The sequence below is a fragment of the Chelonia mydas genome, chromosome 2 (genome assembly GCF_015237465.2).
Source record: "Chelonia mydas isolate rCheMyd1 chromosome 2, rCheMyd1.pri.v2, whole genome shotgun sequence".
NCBI lineage: Eukaryota > Metazoa > Chordata > Testudines > Cheloniidae > Chelonia > Chelonia mydas.
The window spans coordinates 186,720,731-186,740,186 of record NC_057850.1 but is presented as its reverse complement, the minus strand read 5'-3'; the positions used below and the strand labels follow the sequence as shown (position 1 = coordinate 186,740,186).

At 43.0% G+C, this 19,456-nt stretch overlaps 1 protein-coding gene across 3 annotated transcripts in view; it reads left to right on the top strand.

Moving 5' to 3' along the window:
- The window catches only part of POMGNT2 (protein O-linked mannose N-acetylglucosaminyltransferase 2 (beta 1,4-)), a 62,151-nt gene extending 52,399 nt beyond the window's left edge, over positions 1-9,752 (top strand). For 2 of the 3 annotated variants that reach the window (XR_006288937.1, XR_006288935.1), the window contains one exon: positions 9,257-9,752. The gene's annotated coding sequence lies outside the window, so the exon portion shown is untranslated. Of the gene's footprint in view, positions 1-31; positions 2,964-9,256 lie in introns of those variants that run through there. The other variant, XR_006288936.1, reaches the window with a different exon arrangement.
- Positions 9,753-19,456: the final 9,704 nt, after the last annotated feature.

Below are 19,456 nucleotides of genomic sequence, written 5' to 3'. Positions count from 1 at the left end.
TTTGATTTTTTTTTTCATTTTTTTTTTCCAGTCACTTTTGGATTTTTGAAAATGACTGGGAGCAGAGGGGAAGAATGGAAAAGAAGCAAACACTAATATGAAACATACCCACAAATGTTGAAAATGAACAATTTTTTTCATTTTGAACAAAAGCAATTTTAAATGAAAATTTTCATCCAAAAAATGTTGACCTGCTCTGCAAATGAGCTTTAATCACTTCATTCTCTACATTTCTACAGGTAATATGAGACTAGGAAGGAGTGGGGGGGGGCGGGGTGTGTGTGTGCGCGCACACACACACACCCCCTCTCTCCCTTTTGAAGTATGTACATTGGGGTGACCTGTACTCCAGTAGCCGTTAGTCCCTACAAAATACCATATATCTGCATATAAACTGACACATAGGCCAGAATTTCAGGCCTACTCTTTGGAAGTTGTCTTATTCATGGATTGGAGAGGGGCCCTGAATAGGGGTATGCACTAGCAAGAGCTTTTTGAGGGTGCCTTACAATCAAACTGGAGAAATAAATGCCACTGGCACTATGGAGCAGCTAGTCTGGTCAGAGTTGTAAAACAAAGTGTTTGTTTATAAACTCCATCCTTTCAACCCAAGCCAGACCAAAAGTAATGGCAATGTCCCCAATCAATAGTCAGGGCCATCCTAAGAGGTACCTTTCCTCACCAAGCAATTTCAAGCAAAAGCCTGACTATCCAAATGGGATTTGCAGTGTTTACAAAACTTAAACTGGGGCTTTGGCCGCACAGGTGGTAGCCAAATTGGGGGTGTGTGTAATTTTATGTCAAAATTTTGACTAGCTTTATTTATTGGACCAAAGGGGAAAGCAAATTTCAGACTGGGAATCTCTCCCCTGAAGGGGCCATGCTGCTTGCTCCCAGGCATTGAAAATCGGGGAGCTGTAAATATGATGTGTGGGGAATTTGCATAAGCTGGCATGCAAATTAACAAGATGGTGACCGTACTGGTATTAGAAAGCAGAGCTCCACAGTCATGGCACAAAGCTGCTGAAATAGCAAGATCCTTCTGCACCCTGGAGAACATCCATCAAACTATTCTTGTGGGAGGAAATTAATGGAGATAACCCCTAGATTTTTTTTAAAAAGTTAAAAGGTAAATTCTTATTGCAAGATTAGGTAGAGGTTGATCAGCATGACTCTAGCAGTTACTGGGTTAAAGTATCTATGATGTTAGTGAATTGTGCCAGAACATCTCACTTCAGTAAGAAAGATTCAAGTTCACATTTTTTGATACTTCCATTTGCATATTCTGACACTTTAAAATGCTCTTATTACCGTGTTACCAGACACACACGATGACTGTCAAAGAGGAACTACACAAATACTGCAAAAATTAATGAAGAGGAACTGTTTTAAGGATCTCCAAAGCAGCAACTGAATACATGAGAAGAATTGAAAGGGACCTTATGTCAGTAGCTAATTGGCATAGTTGAGGTACACACACTCTCCACAGCATGCCCGCTCCCTATACCAAGGTGGGAATGCAGCGGCTGAATACAGGAGCCAGCTCCATCACCTACAGCAGCTTTATGCTAGCAGGGAACTCACTTCCACAAGCAGAATGATGCAAAAAGGCCAGAACAGACTGGAGAATCCAGCTCTGTCACTCTCGAGGCAATGATATCTGGTTGCAACTGGGTCCTTTGAGTCGGGAGCCCAGGTTCTGCCCCTGAGTCTCGCACTCACTGACTTCTGTCATCTTGAACACACCACAAAGGCATACATTTTCAAAAGTTTTCACGAATTTTATTGTTGACACCCAATTTGAGCCACTTACTGCCTGATTTTTTGGAGATGCTCAAAACCCCCAACCCCAGCTAATGTCAACTAGAACAGCTGGTGCTCCGCACCCTTGAAAATTGGGCTTTGGGGTCTCGAGCTGGGCAAGCAAATATAGGGGACAGTTTTAAAAAAAGAAAAAGGGAAAAAAAAAAAAGTGTGTGTGTATATGTGTATATAATATGGCCCAAACCTGCTTGCTGTGTTTTATGAGTGGACCCCCTGGACCTGTGCACAGTCCTATTGAATTCAGTTGGGATCTGCAGGTTCAGGGCCGGAGAGCTTAACCTGTCTGCTTGAATTTATCCCACTTGTGAAATGGGGAGAATGACACATTCCCAGCTTTATAAAGCCTTTTGATATCTTCAAATGAGAGACTCTATATAAACACAATTATTTAATTTATAACAAACATGAGGATTTTGAAGGATTTTTAAATTACTGTTAACACTCAGCTGTTGAGCTATATAAATAGCAGGTTTTATTTCTAAAATATTTTTGCTTCTGGTAGGTTTGTGCATTGTGAGATTTTATAAGTTTATGGGATAAAAGAACATTTAATTTTTCCCTGGTGGATCTGGGATAGAAGCACTCTTGGAAATACTTTCAATGTAATGACTGATAATCCATCTGGGCTGTGGGTGGTATGAAAAGCATTGCCAGCTCTGTGTGTATCAGGCATCCTTATGTCAGTGAGATAAGTCACCTCCTCCAAAATGTCTTGTAATGGAGTTTGGGCTAGATTCTCAGCAGGGGCAAATTAGTGTGGCTCTATTCAAGTCAATTAATCTATGCAAATTTATACCAGCTGAGCATCTGGCCCTTTGTCTTTACCATCTTCAGTTGTCTCTACCAGAAGTGCTTACTACTAAATTAATTATTGCACATTCAAAAGCCAGATAAATTGAGTAGTCTGTTTTCTGTCATTTTTAAATTTGTTGCTTTTCAGTATAATTGAATATCCCCTTGTCCTTGCATTATCTGAATAGATAACTAGAAGTGTTGGATTTCCCCTCTCTTTAACATTCATTATTGTATCTCCTCCTCTTTTTCACCTTTCTGAAGGACAGTCCCACTTGTTTCAGTCTCTTCATATGGCCTGTGATGGGATGTTAAATGGGGTGGGATCTGAGTTACCCAGGAAAGAATTTTCTGTAGTATCTGGCAGGTGAATCTTGCCCATATGCTCAGGGTTTAGCTGATTGCCATATTTGGGGTCGGGAGGGAATTTTCCTCCAGGGCAGATTGGAAGAGGCCCTGGAGATTTTTCGCCTTCCTCTGTAGCATGGGGCACGGGTCACTTGCTGGAGGATTCTCTGCTCCTTGAAGTCTTTAAACCATGATTTGAGGACTTCAATAGCTCAGACATAGGTGAGAGGTTTTTCGCAGGAGTGGGTGGGTGAAATTCTGTGGCCTGCGTTGTGCAGGAGGTCAGACTAGATGATCATAATGGTCCCTTCTGACCTTAGTATCTATGAAGGCTTCCTATGCCTCTGATCATTTGTCACCTATCTCTAAACCCCAGTTTCTTCTGTATCATTTTTGAGCTAGGGTGACCAGAACGGTACTCCAGATGGGGGCACTCCATTGACTCATATAATGGCAATGTGATATTGTCAGTGTTGTTTCCTTTCCTATCCCATATGCTCCCAAACTTTTGTTTGCTTTTTTCAATTGCTGCCTCAGATTGAGCCAGAGGCTTTCACTGAGCTTTCCACAATTGTCGTCTTCCTGAGTTTATGGCTAATTTAGCAAAGTGTCTGAGTGGTTCAGATTATTCAAATTTATTGCTTGCCATGGGTGTTGCTTTGCACATGCCATTGAATTTTGTTTGAAGTCCCTCAGAGCTTTCTATAGTATTGACTAAACTACACTGATATAAATATATATGTCCGAGTGAGTGAGTGTGTGTGTAAATATATTGGTTTTAATATAAATATTTTAAACAAAACTGGTCCTGACACGAAACATTGAGGCAAGCCTTATTGACCTTTAGCCATGCTGAAAATTTGACCATTTATTTTCTTTCTTTCCTTAATAGCTGCTTGTGTAGGACTTTGGCAAAGGCCTTTTGAAAAGCCAGATAAATTTATATCCAGTGTTTCTCCTTTTTTCTGTTATATAGGTATCCTGTTCAAAGAATATCAGTAGATTAGAAAGGCATGATTTTCCTTACAGAATCTGTGCTGGGTTGTCCCTATTGTACAATGGTCATCTGGAATAAACTCTTGCCTGTGCCCCAAACAACCATCTCCGACTGTAGCTTTCTCAAAATATAGCTTTTCATGGGTGGTCATGTAGTTAGGCCTAGTGTGCACTGTGGTTTTCTTTTCTTTCAGCTGCTGGTCATTGGTACACAGTATTTTTTCATCTGAGGTGTTACCACATACCCACGTAGAGTGGATATTGGATTAATAGAACATGTGAGCATTTTCCAGGTCAGAAGGTGTTGTAAAAGCATCACTCACCTGGAAGTCTGTCAAGTGGAAAGAGTTCCCCATATCTTACGCTTCCTCATAAGAGCACTGTAACAAGATAGGATAGCTCTATCACCTTAGAAAATGAATGCTTCTGTGAGAAGTCATTTGCAAAGGGTACCCAGGAGGGTTTCTCCATGTCTTGGGTTCCTCCATGTCTTGGGTTCAATAGTACATTTGCCTGTTCCCAAGCACTCTCTTTTTGGTAATATCCTGGCTCAGTCACCAATCTGGAATAGGCAAATAAGGCAGGTCAGATGAAAGATACAACAGATACTTGAAATTAGCAGAGAATATGTAAAGTGGCCAGTCTGAAGATGACTTGGATTAACTGTAGGCAGTTATGTGGCTGTTGTAACCAGCTCAGGATCTGGGGCTCAGCTGCAGGAGTTGGAGGGGGTAATTGGTAGTGTGCCTCTCCCTCTATTCCTACAGATTGCACTAGAATTTGACACACATGTTGCTGCAGAGAACTGAGGGCCTTGATAGGAGGAATATTCACAGCACTTCCATGATGAATTAGTTTCTACTGCTCCTTAAGTAATAATAAAACCTGTCAGTTCCTCATTTATTTTTATGAGTAGCTATTCACACAACAGCAGAAGTCTAATTCAGTTGTTGATACGGACATTTTAACCCAAGGTGCTTTTAAAAATGTTGAATGAAAACCAAAGAGAATTTTTATTTCGATTTCAACATTCCCCCAACCCTGCCACTTGTGCAGTCAGATTCTGCCTCCTTTGCCCTTGCTCAATAGTTCCTTGCATCCCAATAGTCCCCTGGGTTTCCATGGGACTATTCATGAAGTGAGGCGCTTCTCAATGGGGGTAAGGGTGGCAGCATCTGGCCCAGAGTGGTTTTGAGCTGGGGTTTTGATTCAGGCCCTTCTCTAAAGGAAATCTTTCCTCACGTAGTGTTCTGTGTTTTGTACTAGTGGCTGGCACAATGGGCTCCTGGTCTATGACTGGGATCCCTAGACACCACCACAATACAATCAATCACTAATCAGAGTTGCCTCTTTCTGATTTTGTTACGTGTACATTTTATTACCACACTACTTTCCATGCACTGCAGTGGAACATCCTTTTCACATTTTCCTGTTGCTAATGTGCCCATCACTGCAGTAATATTAAGAACTCTGATCCCTGAAAGGGAGCATGTGCAGAGCAACCCCCAAAATGATGGCGCCTTATATAAGCGCCGAGCAGTCATGCTGAGCGGATTGGCACTGGCAATGTATCTTTGACGCCTTCATAGTCATCTTCTGGTTAGAGACATCCCTGCTCCTTGCTTGATAAAGCTTTTAATATTAGATTTTATTTTCCTAGCCAAGATTTTAGATTTATGGCTCAAAGAAAGACCTTCTGTAATTACGCTGCAAGCACTTTACAAGATGTCCTAGTGCTGTGCATGTCTTGTTAGTGACAATATGTAACAGATCTGGATTAGAAAATAGTGGATGAGGCTGCTGTTCAAACTGCCTAGCAGGGTAGGGGGATTGGCAGACTTCCCGCAAAAGCTTAATGAAATGTCTGTTTTTTATGGGATTCTTACTGAAAAGGGGACGGGAAAGAAGGAGGGTAGATGGAACGTTGCCATCTGGGATGTGTTGTCGTCGTCTTTTTTTTTTTTTTTGATCACAGACCAGTACAATATTGTGAATTCAATCCCACCATTTGAACGGGCACACAGGAAGCTTCCATTTTTAAGATTTGGCATTTGTAGAGGCAATCTTCCTGATCTGCCCTCTCTTCAGTATTAAAGGATGTATCCTACCTACGAACTTACCTTTTTATTGGCTCCTTTAAAGAATCCACTTGCTTTTTCGCTTTTATAGGAAGGAAATTTTGGATGGGCTCCATAGGAGAGAAATATGCCCTGAAAAACATACTCATTTCTGATTTAAATCGAGGAGCCTCTGACAGCACTGCTTGCTCGTTCAAGTGTTGCTTTGTATGTCCTAATGCAAGAATGGTGCCGTGAGACTGAGTGCATATGCCACACTAGGGATGCAAGAGGAAATAGCCTTAATATGAGAAAGGAGACCTGCGTCTCATATGCGTCTATATTTTACAGATAACTTTTACTATCTGTTTTCTTTTGATATTGAAATAAGTATTCCCTCCTCCCCCCACCCCCCGAGGCCTAAATTCTTTTTTGTTTTGGTAGGAGATGGAGTGGGAAGATGCTTTGTCTGCCAACCATGCAAGATTGGTTCATCCTAACAGAATGCTCTGCTGTGTATAATTTAAAAGCATGTTATCTCCGTGGTAGGTTAGATTCTTTAGACAAAAAGAGGAAAAGTGAAATATTTCATCTCAAAACCAAAGGAGCGATTCAGAAATGCCACTGCAGTGCTTCATGGGCGTTGCAGTTCAGGTGCCTCATGCTCCTGCTCCCTTCCTCCTCCTTGGCTAGACTACACCTTGATGAGGAGAGGCAATGCAACATGGGAGCCCCTGGCCCTGGTGCATCATGGGAGCTGTAGACTGGCTGGGGAGCCTGGCCCATAAAGCAGAAAGAGGACATTGAGACAACTAATCTACAACTCCCATGCAGCATTGCGGCAGCATATCTGAAATTAAACATTTTGGTTTTCAGCCAACATATTTCAGTTCTCAAACATTCATTTCCTCCCCCCACAAGAAATTATTTTTTCTAAAAAGCAGTGACCTGTTTTGCACAACATTTCCTTTACTCGAAATCCTAATTTTTTTGTTGAAAAGAATTTAAATGGAGTCTTTTTTTACTAGCCTAGCTACAATTGCAGTTTACATTTCCTAAAGTTTCTTTTCCCTACAGCCCACCCTCTAGTGTCTGGACTGGGGAAAACCTCAATCACAAAACTCCTTAATCCTCTTGTGTGGTTGTTGCTGAAAATTGCAAGGCTCTCCTTTCTCCCAAGGAGAGTACAGCACTTCCCCCCACCCACCCACCCCCACATTGGTCTGGGACAGCGGTTCTCAAAGTGTCAGTCAGGATCCCAAAGTGGGTCACAACTCCATTTTAATGGGGTCACCAGGGCTGACTTAGACTTGCTGGGGCCCAGGGCCAAAGCCCGAACCCCACTGCCTGGGGCCAAAGCAGATGCCCCAGGGCTTCAGTCCTGGGTGGTGGGGCTCAGGTTACAGGCCCCCTACCTGGGGCTGAAGCCCTTGGGATTTGGACCCCTGCCTGGGATGGAGGGGCTCAGGTTTCGGTCCCCCTCCTGGGGTTGTGAGGTAATTTTTATTGTCATAAGGGTGTCATGGTGCAATGAAGTTTTGAGAACCCTAGGTGTAGGCAGCCAGAGATGAGCACTGGGGGTTTCCCGTGTAGTACTGAAGCTTGTCACCACCAGGATGCTCCATTAGTAACCCATGCTTGTAGATTTACAGCTGGATATTTTAAGGGACACTGACCAATAGAATTTGTTTTGGTTGTTGATATCATCTTTCATTCTCTAGGTGCATTGCAGCTTTACAAAATATTGAGTTGCTGTAGATAAGCTCTAGTTTAAAAAGGAATTAATATCCGGGAAGTCCTATGGCATTGTTTATTCTGGAAGTCAGACTAGACTACTGCAATGGTCCCTTCTGACCCTTACAATCTATGAATAATGGGGATGTGCAGAGATTCTGTAGATAAACGTGGCAGCTAGTTTGTGTTCATCAGTAGGGCTTACAAGGCTGTAGACCAGGGATGGGCAACCTTTGGCCCGCGGCCCGCCCAGGTAAGCCCCCTGGCAGGCTGGGCCAGTTTGTTTACCTGCCGTGTCCACAGGTTCGGCCAATCGTGGCTCCCACTGGCTGCGGTTTGCCGCTCCAGGCCAATGGGGGCTGCAGGAAGCAGCACGGGCTGAGGGATATGCTGGGTGATTATTCAGTTTTCAGCAAACGCAGTAATGGGCTTTAATTTAACATTCTTTGGGCCAGATAAGGTCCACAGGGATATCCTCAACATCATGTGGTCATCCGTTTCAGAAGCAGCTGATAGATCTAAAAGATTCAACATGGTCAACTGGGGTCTGATTTTCTGTTCTGATCTAGTAGCACTTTTACACTCACTGTGCATTGTTGTAAATGACTATATAAGGTGCAGAGTAACAGAGAATCAAGCTTTGAACTTCATCCATCATCGGAAAAACCACCACCTGCAAGGAGTGTAATTTGTGTGCCATATCCAGGCTTAGAACTAGACTCACTGGGGTCATTGAAATAGTGCCAGAAGTTTATGGAGCTTTTCTATCTCAACAGTTTTCTTTTCTCTCCCCCGGCTCTCCCAAACCGTTTTTGGGGAGGGGGGTTATAATCAGGGCCCCATGTATTCTGTGACTCCAAAACTGTAGAATTTGCCGTGGAATCCACCCTCCCCCACTTCCTACAGAAACTAGGCTTTCACTTATTTTTTTTTACCTAGAATTTGTGGTTGCAGAAAGGTCTGCAAATGCGTACCAAGTGTAAATCGATGTACCACTGTCTTCCTGCATCTGCAGAATAGATCTGAGAGGCATAAACTGCCCTGTACATCTGAATAGGTTAACACTTAAACCTAAAGATGAACAATTGAAATGGCAGCTACTATATTACTCGTCACTTTAGCAGAAGCATCCAGCTACTGTGCTTCCCCTACAATTCCAGACTGGCTCCCAAATACTAAACACTCCAAATGTCTCCTGCGGCATGTTGTCAACTCTTTTGATTTTATTGCAAGTCTTGTGATTCTCTTTTTTTTTTTTAAAGCCCCTGCTGTTGGAATCAAGAGATTGCATGAGGGTCTCAGCATTTGGCTTAAAAAAGGGGGAGGGGAGTTTGGGGGAATGTCTAGTCCTCCTGGCAGAAGAGATAAGCTTGAAAATAGCCCGAAGGCTCACAGACCAGAAGGCAAAGAAAAAGGTTCAAAAATTTACTTGTTTGATTTTGTGTCTTAAAAATCATCAGATTTAAAAAAAAAAAAAGAAAATTCCTCATGACTTTTTTTTTCAGGTCTGACTCCTGATGGGTGGAGTTGGCAGTACTGGAATGTGGGGCTGAGAAGAATAGCAGCAAGTGGGAACTGGCAGACTTCACACCTACAAGATTCAACAACGTATAGCATTGGAGAACTATAACATTCTAAATACAGACTGGGGGCAAAATCCTGGCTCCAATGGACTTGATGGCAGTTTTACCATTGACTTTAGTGAAGCCAGGATTTTGCTCTGAGCCTGTAAAAGGAGCAGAGGAAGCTATGCTGATAAGAAAGGAATTAGAATAACATGGGTTATGTTGTGCACTGATTTATCTTGAGGGAGCCAAGAGCTGATCTTGTGGCTTAACCCAGAATCATTAAGACTGTCTGATAAGCCTGTATCTGTCAACCAGGGGTGTTCAGACCTGGCATATTTCAACTTATTGTATCTTACTGGTGAACTCTGGAATTGTACCTGATTAGCTTTATTTTTAAGCTCCTTCTCAATTATTAAAATTCTAGTTTGTTGTAGATTGCCTGGTGGCTTTTTATTATTCAAAGCTATGTGAGCACTACTATCAAATCTGAAACCTAGGTTTCCATATAAAATATTTTTTTCTAGTCTTGCTTCATGTATTCACCTTGAATAACAAAATAAAAGGGGAGATACTTAATATATTCTGATGGATTATCAAGAGATTGTACTAATTTTGGCATCTCGCTGTAGTCAGTCAAAGCTAGGAGACAAGCAGACTGTAGTTACTTGGAGGAATGATTTGGGATCATTAATCTTCAAATTCTACTTTACAGGGCAGTTTGAATGTTGCTAGTTTGGGCTGCCCTGTATGATGCTGGGACGAAGGACAAAAGTGGCTTTGGTGCATCCATTCTATCTAATGACATTGTTCTAGATGCAGTCTGTGTAGAGCTTGAAATCATTTGGAAGGCTGGACCTGGGAAGGGGGCAGATGAGAGATGGTTTAGAGTTTGGTTATTTTTTTTTTTAATCGGGTGTTCCTTATGTGAGATGTTTTCCATTGTCTGTTCAAGTCCTTAGGCTCCCTAATCCCTGAAGCATGAGCTATTTTCTACATGGTTAACTCTGCAGATAAGAGCCATGTGACGGCTCCAGCTGGTCCCAAGCCATAGTAATTAATGCCATGTCTTTCCCATTTCTGTCTACGTTTCAGACTCATGTTTAGGCTTTTGCCAGCATTAATCATCTTGCTCACTGGAACTGTCAGGCTATGGGAGCAGTACCAACTAGCAAGTAGTCTTAACTTCTAAATTGGAAGGGCTGAGGGAAGGCTGAGTTAATGGAGGAATAAAGGCTAGTTGTCTTTGGCAATTTAGATGGAGAAAGGGATTTTGGAGAGTGCAGGTACAAAGTAGTATCCCTTTAAAATATTGTGAGTCTTCTAGTGGCACTCACTACATTCTGATTTAGAAGCCACCAGAAACCAGCAAGAGCAGCAGTATGTTTGTAAGTGGGCCTTGCATGTTAATGCATAGTTAGTAAACATGGTCATTTTGGACCCAGCTGGGTCCATGTGGTTTCTTCATGTTTTGGTTGCATAATGAGCCAAGGTCACATCAGAGCACAAAACGTTCTATCTGAATAGTTCAAGGATGGAGTGGACTTAATTCCAAATATGTGATAAACTGGGCCAAAGGAAGATCAGATTCATCATACATGCCGAATGACATGTACAGCATCCCTACTGCAGGGCAAAATGACACATTATCCCTACTGAACAAAATGCACATCCTTCTTGCAACTGTATTTCAGGTCCAAGTTGTTTAACAGTGATTAAACACACTGTACATTACGAACCCTATTTGATACAAGACCAAAGCTTGACTAGAATGGCTGAGACTAGATTTGGATATGGTGACGTGCTGCAAGGAATATAGCTTATCTAGTGTGCAACGTTTACTGCAAAGACAGTAGTAGACATGAGTTTAAGAATCATAGGCTATGCATAAACTATAAGATAGGGGTGCGATTTCCCCTGCTCACATACCTGTACTCACACTGCCTCTCATCACACTAGAGTGAGTACAAACAGCAGTGTAGCCACAGTAGCAGGTAAGCTATATATACCCACCGGTTTCAGGCAGGTTTTCACTCCACACAGCTAAGCCATGCATCCTCTGCCACTATCCCATGCTAAATTGCTATTTATACTTGCACCAGCTCAAGGAGAGCTAGTGCCAGCATGTATACATGAGGAGAGGAATCACACCTCTAGCTTGTAGTGTAGACATAGCCTGAGCGTGGTGCAGCAAACACAAATATTTGTGAGGGTGGCTTCACAGCCTTCACTAAATGGTTGGTTGGGAAAGTGAACAGCTTTAGAAAGCTGCAAGTAATAACCAGTGTGTCTGTCGAGGGTAATTCATTCTCTCTCTTAGCCCTCACTCCCCATCAGGTTAGCCTAGCATTTGAGGACCTGGTACTGTGCCCTCCTCCCAAAAAGAGAAGCTGTAGCATTTTGCCACCACTGATGCTATTGCATAGAAACTGTGCATTTCCCTGAGGGCAGAATGCTTCATAGTTTGTCCACCACCAGTGTTTTGACAGTTCCTTTCTCTTTGCACTTGAGAGAACAGGTTCAGTGGCAGTTGTGTTAAATCTCTAGCTCAACCTTTCATCACATCAAAATGGGAAGAGAGACGGCAAAATATTGTGGCTCGTGTACAGCATTCAAAATGTACAAGCCACATTGCTTGGTGGATGTAAAATGTAGGGGAAATAGGGCAAGTAGCTACAATTCTGCAATTACAGTAGCATTTAGTCTGCTCCCCACTGTACCTGGCAGAGCTGATGCACCTCTCATTAAGGCCAATGTGTTTGGGAAAGACACCCAGAGCAAGAATCTAGAAAGCTACCCACACCCCACGCCATTTTGCAGCTTGGATGGGACATTTTTACTATAGCTGAAAAATTTGAATGTCTTTTTTCTTCTGCCAACTGACTTATAAACAGGAGCATGTTCTGACTGGTTGGATCACAGAAACCCCCTTGGGACTGCCACCTGATGTGCCAAGAGTACTTCTGCTCCTGCTTTCCTGCCCTGTCAGCTTAGGACTTCAGTGCCCTGCCTGGTTTGAGCCAGACCTGCTAGCCTGCTGCAGACCCAGACCCAGGTCTGAACCACATCCCCTAACAGCTGTAGGCTTAACTGAAAGCAGCTTACAGAAGTGTTCCTGTCTTCAGCACTCAGATACCCAGGTCCCAATGGGGTCCAAACCCTAAATAAATCCGTTTTACCCTGTATAAAGCTTATACAGGGTAAACTCATAAATTGTTCGCCCTCTGTAACACTGATAGAGAGGTATGCACAGTTTGCCCCCCTCCCCAGGTATTAATACATACTCTGGGTTAATTAATAAGTAAAAAGTGATTATTAAATACAGAAAGTAGGACTTAAGTGGTTCCAGGTAGTAACAGACAGAAAAAAGTGAATTACCAAGCAAAATAAAATAAAACACGCAAGTCTAAGTCTAGTACAGTAATAAAACTGAATACAGAAAATCTCACCCTTAGAGATGCATCAATAAGTTTCTTTCACAGACTGGACATCTTCCTAGTCTGGGCACAATCCTTTCCCCAGTACAGCCCTTGTTCCAGCTCAGGTGGCAGCTGGGGGATTCCTCATGATGGCTGCCCCCTTTGTTCTGTTCCACTTATATATCTTTTGCATAAGGCGGGAATCCTTTGTCCCTCTGGGTTCCCACCCCTCCTTCTCAATGGAAAAACACTGGGTTAAAGATGGATTCCAGTTCAGGTGACATGATTACATGTCCTGTGGACCCCAAGCCTTCATTCCTCCCAGCTTGACTCACAGGAAGGCCTGCCTGTAAACAGAGCCATCCACAGTTAACTGTCCTGGTTGATGGGAGCCATCAAGATTCCAAACCACCATTAATGGCCCACACTTTGCATAATTACAGTAGGCCCTCAGTTATATTTCATATTTCTAGTTTTAGATACGAGAGTGATACATTTATACAAATAGGATGACCACACTCAGTAGATTATAAGCTTTGTAACGATACCTTACAAGAGACCTTTTGCATGAAGCATATTTTAATTAAATTATATTCACACTCATCAGCATGCTTTCATAAAATCATATAGAGTGGAACGTCACACATGTTACACCACATCTCAGCTAAAGTCAGATGTGGGATTTTGCAGCTTCCACTTACTATTTTGGAAAATTCTGTTAAAATTTTGAGTGCAAGTAAGTAGCCATCTGCTACAAGAGCCATGGTGGATTAATTCTCCTGACTCTTGAGAAATGTTCCGATTTTACATACAATGTAAATGTGTTAGAAGAAAGACACTTGGAAACTTCTCCCATCCCCTAGTCTGAAAAGGTTCTATAGTAAGTAGCAAAGAATGTCTGCCAAAGGGTTACCATGTGTACACATTTTGTTTATATGCAATGTATAAATTACTATGGAATACAAATCCATGTCTAGCATGTAGAGGATGCTTTTCCAGACATGTGCAACAGCTGGACTTAAAAACTGTTTATTACTTTACTACCACAGATAATAAGCTCAATTTTCAATGGTAGGCTCTTTAGCGGGATATGCAGATCCAACATTTGCCACAAAATATTGGACATTTGCATACTTAATTGCCAATTTGAACATAAAAATGGACGTAGTCTTAAGATGCTCAAATTTAAAAATAAGGGTCAGTGTGTGAATTTAAATTACCCTTTGAGACTGTTGTAAGTTTTGTGGTGGGGAGGAGTATGTGAGTATTTTATTAGTTGCACTTTTACCTCTGAAGACCTTTTGAAAAACACTCACTGTTCTCAGTAAAATACAAGATGTATTAGCAATGTGTTCGTTATCACTTCCCAATATAAGATTACAGTGAAGCTTTAATCACAAGCTAAGGGTCATCACTAGAGTTGAATACTGAAAAAATGTTTGCAAACGTTTAGTTCAGACAAAAAAACCTGAATTCAGGTAGCAAAAATCTTGTATGTAAGAATGTTCCTAGAAGGTGTTTTAGATTCTTGTGCAAATGTGTATAAATACCAGATGTGTTCGCATGGCCACCATCATCATCCATATGAATACTTCACTGGCTGAAATACATTCACATAAATTAGTTGTCATAGAATATCAGGGTTGGAAGGGACCTCAGGAGGTCATCTAGTCCAACCCCCTGCTCAAAGCAGGATCAATCCCCAATTTTTGCCCCAGATCTGTAAATGGCCCCCTCAAGGATTGAGTTCACAACCCTGGGGTTAGCAGGCCAATGCTCAAACCACTGAGCTATCCCTTCCCCCCCCCCCCTTGTAAATAATTTTGAACAAACAAATTAGTAAAAAAATCAAGATCTTTGCATGGATAATTCACAGATAGAAATAAGTTGTTTTTGGAAACACTTCACCCTGCTCATTAGTACAAGTGTCTGCTGAAAGCAGTGTATAAATTGTATCCACTATGTAAATACATAATATATTCATATATAGAGAGACCAGAAACAGAGAGGAAGTTAGAGCTGTTTTAAAGAAGAGAGGTTCCAGAGATGCAAAGAATTAAGAACTAAGAAAAGACCCGGTAGGGATTCCTTTAAAAACCTACATTTTTCTCTCTGGTTGATTAAGTTTTAAATTTGATTTGATTTAAGGGAAAAAACATTTTCTACACAGATCCATAACCAGGCAATTAATCCCAACTAGAGGCAGAATGTGCAGCCCAGAAATATATTTTCCTACCTGTCAAACCTCCCTCTTCATGTGTAAAAGTGTTGTTTCTGCACTTCTCACCTTGGGTAGTAAATGTAATATGTGTCTCCAGGGATCTATGATTTTTATTTGTCAGCTATATTTAATTATTAAATTCTCATTCTTTGCTGCTGGAGAATGAAGGGAAAAACAGACATGTAAAACTTAAATGCTTTTCTTAAATACTGCCGAACGAATTCATCCCTGGTGTAACTCTGGTGGCTTGAGTGAAATTACACCAGGGATGAATTTGGCCCATTCTGTCCTCTCCTAGAATCAAAATGTGCTTTTAAACAAAGACTGGGATTATAGCTGTAATGCACAATCTCTCTCCAATTATGTTAGAGCAAATCCAGCTAGTTCAAGGAGAGTCCTCATAATCTTTAAACTGAGAGCTAACTTTAGACCCCTGACTCCCCTCAAAAACAATTTGTCACCTCACAACTTTAACCAAGAAGTGGAAGCCCTGTAGTGGGCATATTGATACTTGTGCCCTCTCTAAACCTTAAATGACAAGTTTGTTGGCTGTGGAGTTGTAGCCCGTGTCGATCCCAGGATATTAGAGAGACAAGGTAGATTATGTAATATCTTTTATGGGCCCAATTTCTATTGGTTTGAGAGACAAGCTTTTGAGCCGTAAAGGGCTCAAAAGCTTGTCTCTTTCACCAACAGAAGTTGGTCCAATGAAAGATATTACCTCAGCCATCTTGTCTCTGTTTGTTGGCACAAAGCATACTTCAACTAGTCTTGCACGGGTTATTATTAGACTCTGGTGGCCACAGGCTCAGTTTCATAGCAATCATGGAGTGATTCCAGGTGATCTCTAGTTCCAGTCATATAAATTCAATGCTCATTGCACGCTCTGGATCTTATGGAGTGGAGATTGAGAGGTCATGACCTGACAACTATCTCTTGCAGTTTCAGGGCAGGGCACACTTTGTTCCCATCACAGTAATGGATCTGTTTGATCGTATATAATAAAATTCCAGAACTGGCATTTTGTGGGCCACTCTGAAACCTAGAATGTCTGTAGAGTCCGTATGAAGTGATGGAAACAGCTACAGGCATGGTGGATCGCTCTCTTTGTTCAGAATGTCACCAGGTTGAACCATCACTGGGATTCACAATCTGTTACCATTCAATTTTTAAGTTCTCTGCCATTTTGACTCTATGAATTACACTGTGTACAGCCACAGTAGGGCATGTATCTCTGCCCTGCCATGATCATTGTAATATCAGATGTAACTCATCCAATCACTGACCTTACTCTACAGCTAATTTGCATGCAACAATTTCATTGGTTGTATGAGGGAGGGGCACAGATGGTGGATCACCTAACTGCCATAGTTCTTCAAAACCACCCCCACGATCAGCACACACAGTAACCCCAGACACACACACTGGATTTTTCAGCTACCTTGTGGGAAAGAGGGATCTGATTTGGCCTGGCTTGGCTTTTTCAGTGTCTGAGGTATGTAAATGTGCAGTCTGCTCTGCATGAGTTTTGGCCAGCATTGCTCACTGAGGTGCCAGGTGTGTTTAAGGGAACTGTGGGTGGTGATCAGAGAATTGGACCTTTATCCATCCTGGCTGATAAAATCTTTCCATTTCATTAGGGAAATCTATTGAGAAGATTGTCACAAAGTTGGTCTGGAATCCTCTCATTTCCCTGATTCTTATCAGTCTGCTTTTGATCTGGGTATAGACTGCATTAGTCTCTTTAGTAAATGTTCCTTTAACAATGGACAAAGGCTAGGAGTCTCATGACTGTGCTATTAGATCTGTCAGTAGCCTTTGATTCATTGACTAATGTTGGTGTGTGGTCCCTGGCAGGGATAGCTGGCCTTTGTGCTTTGTTTTCCTTATTAATAGGACTTAGTGGGCAGTACTGGGTGATTGTTCATCTGCCTCAAGGATTGCCTGTGTGGGGTACCACAAGTATCTCTTCTGTCGCACATACATACATTTGTTGAATGAGGGGTACCTGCCAGGGGAGATAAGCGAGTTGGTTTGGGCTGTAATGCCACCAGTATGTTAATAACCCTTGCTCTGTTGTTCCATGTAACTAAATCTGGATGATGTGGTTGCTGGGCTCGGCCAGACACTAGGAAAGTCCAAGTTTTCTGACCTTCAGAGTAAGGGACAGGGCTCACTTGCTAAGCCTTTTTGGAGAACCTGAGTTGAGTAGGAAGGAGGTTGCTGTTTTGTGGGGTGATTTTGTGATTAGGTTAATTGTCACTGTTTCTGTGACATTTCTGGGATTATTATTGCATTGATATGCCTAGAGAGTTGTCAACTGTATTAGAATCAAATCAGTATGTTTAGTCATATATTCAGTAATTCCTCAATTATCTAAAGTTATATCTACACTATGGGGGACTATACTAGTAGAACCCCATAAAATAGACACAACCTATGTTGATGGAAGGGGTTTTTCCCTCTGTGTAAGAAAACCACCTCCCTGAACATTGGTAGATATGCCAACAGAAGCATTCTTCCATTGACCTAGCTGTGTCTACACTGGAGGTTAGGTTGGCATAGCTATATCAGTCAGGGGTGTTGATTTTTCACACCTTTTGACAGACATAGCTATGTCAACCTAAAGTGTAAGTGTAGACCAGGCCTTGTTCACTTAATATCAGCTCTTTTCTCTCTCCATCTCTGATCTCCACATCTGGGTGCAAACTTTTGTATCTTTTGCTGTCTAAAGCCTATGTCTATGCTTCAACTAGAACCAAGTTGGGGAGCTGGTTGAAACACAGTTAACAGCCATTGCTTAGCCAGGAACCTTCACTGTGTGCTTGTAACTAAGTTAGACTGGACAAACAGAGGTTTTAACCATGTTGCAGCAGGGTTATGGTTATGTAAATAGGGTCCAAGAGTAGTCTGTCACCCTGAATTTTTAGTTCAAGTGCTTGCTCATGTCCATTCCATATTAGGTGTGTGTGCTCGCCACATGCACTGGTGCCAGAAGCTTTTCCTTTAGCAGTATCTGTAGGGGACCAGCTCTGGCGCCCTTTGGCGTATGCATGGTGCAGTATAAGTGGTGACACCGCCTCCCCCCACCCTCAGTTCCTTCTTGCCATCAGTGTCAGTGCTGGAACGTCTGCCACTTCTGCTAGCTTTGATTCCTCCTCTGTTCTTGCAAACTTTGAAATCCTGTAAAATAGTTATACATAGTTCATAGTTTTCTTAGTTACCCTTAGTAGTAGTAGTCTCAAACTCTTCATTAGTCCCGAATGGGACCTGGTCGGGGCATGCCCTGGTCCCCAGGCTTTAAGCCCTGCGATCGCTGCAAATGGCCTATGCCCATCAGTGATCCACATACCAGCTGCCTAAGGTTCTTAGGCGAGGGGCACGTAAGTGACAAGTGCCATATCTGCAAGTCCTTTAAACCTAGGACGAAGAAGGAGCATGATATCTGTCTGAAAGCTCTCCTAATAGAGTCGGCACTCACTCCAGCACTGGAGCAGCGGTCCGACTCCACACTGAGCACCGTGGCCTCCGTGCACAGTGCTCCCCCGGCGCTGTCCATGAGCCGGCACCGGTCTCCCTTCACGGCTCCAGTCAAGAAGCCGAAAAAGACTGTGAGAGGAAGATCTCCTACCTCCCACAAGGGAAAGAAGAGGGCAGGGGGCAAGACATTGGCAGCTCAACATCTCACTCGGGAAGTCAGGCCCCAGCTCAAGTTGAGCGGTGCAGCCCATCCCATGCTTTGCCTGTGACTCCAGATAGCGGTGCAGGCCCCAGCCAGCTTCAGGTGCTGTCAAAGCCCTTCAAGCAGCTCAGGAGATCCTGATGCTCCTGGTGCCACCCACAGTAGCTCCAGCAGTATCCTGGTCTCGGGGAAAACCCGTGTTTGGACCTATGCATGTGTCCCCCACCTCAGCAGTACCATTCCCCACTGAGAGGGGCGTCCCACCAGTGTTTGCCCACCGCAGCCGTCGCACCTCAGGACGGGAGAAGCAGGCTCAGCGGAGCCCTCTTCGGTCCCCGCACCAGGGGCACCAATCGAGGGACTCGAGGCGTACCTCGCCAGTAGATTGGCACAGAGCCTCTCAGACACGCGCCACCTGGAAAGAACTCCGGGACCAGCCCCGACCATCTTCAAGGGCCCTGTACTGATCCCAGGATCGATTGGGCACCAGAGGCTGCTGATCACCGGGCCATCATTGCCCGTCTCCAAAAGGAAGGTCGCTCTACTCAGGAAGATGCTCCCAGCAACTGGCTCATAGTAACTCCCGGTCCTGTTCGATGTCCCTGTACCGGTCAAGTAGCATGAGGCGTGGATCACTGGGTACCCAACACAGATCTGCCGAATGCGATTGGTCCCCAAGAGCCTGACCAAGACAGTCTTGCTTGGACAGGCCTGCTTCAGGACGCAGCAACCGGCAAAACAGATGTGTTTTTTTTTAAAAAAAACCAAAACTTTAAGGTATGTTAAGGTTTTAATTTGTGAATATGCATGTCTACTGA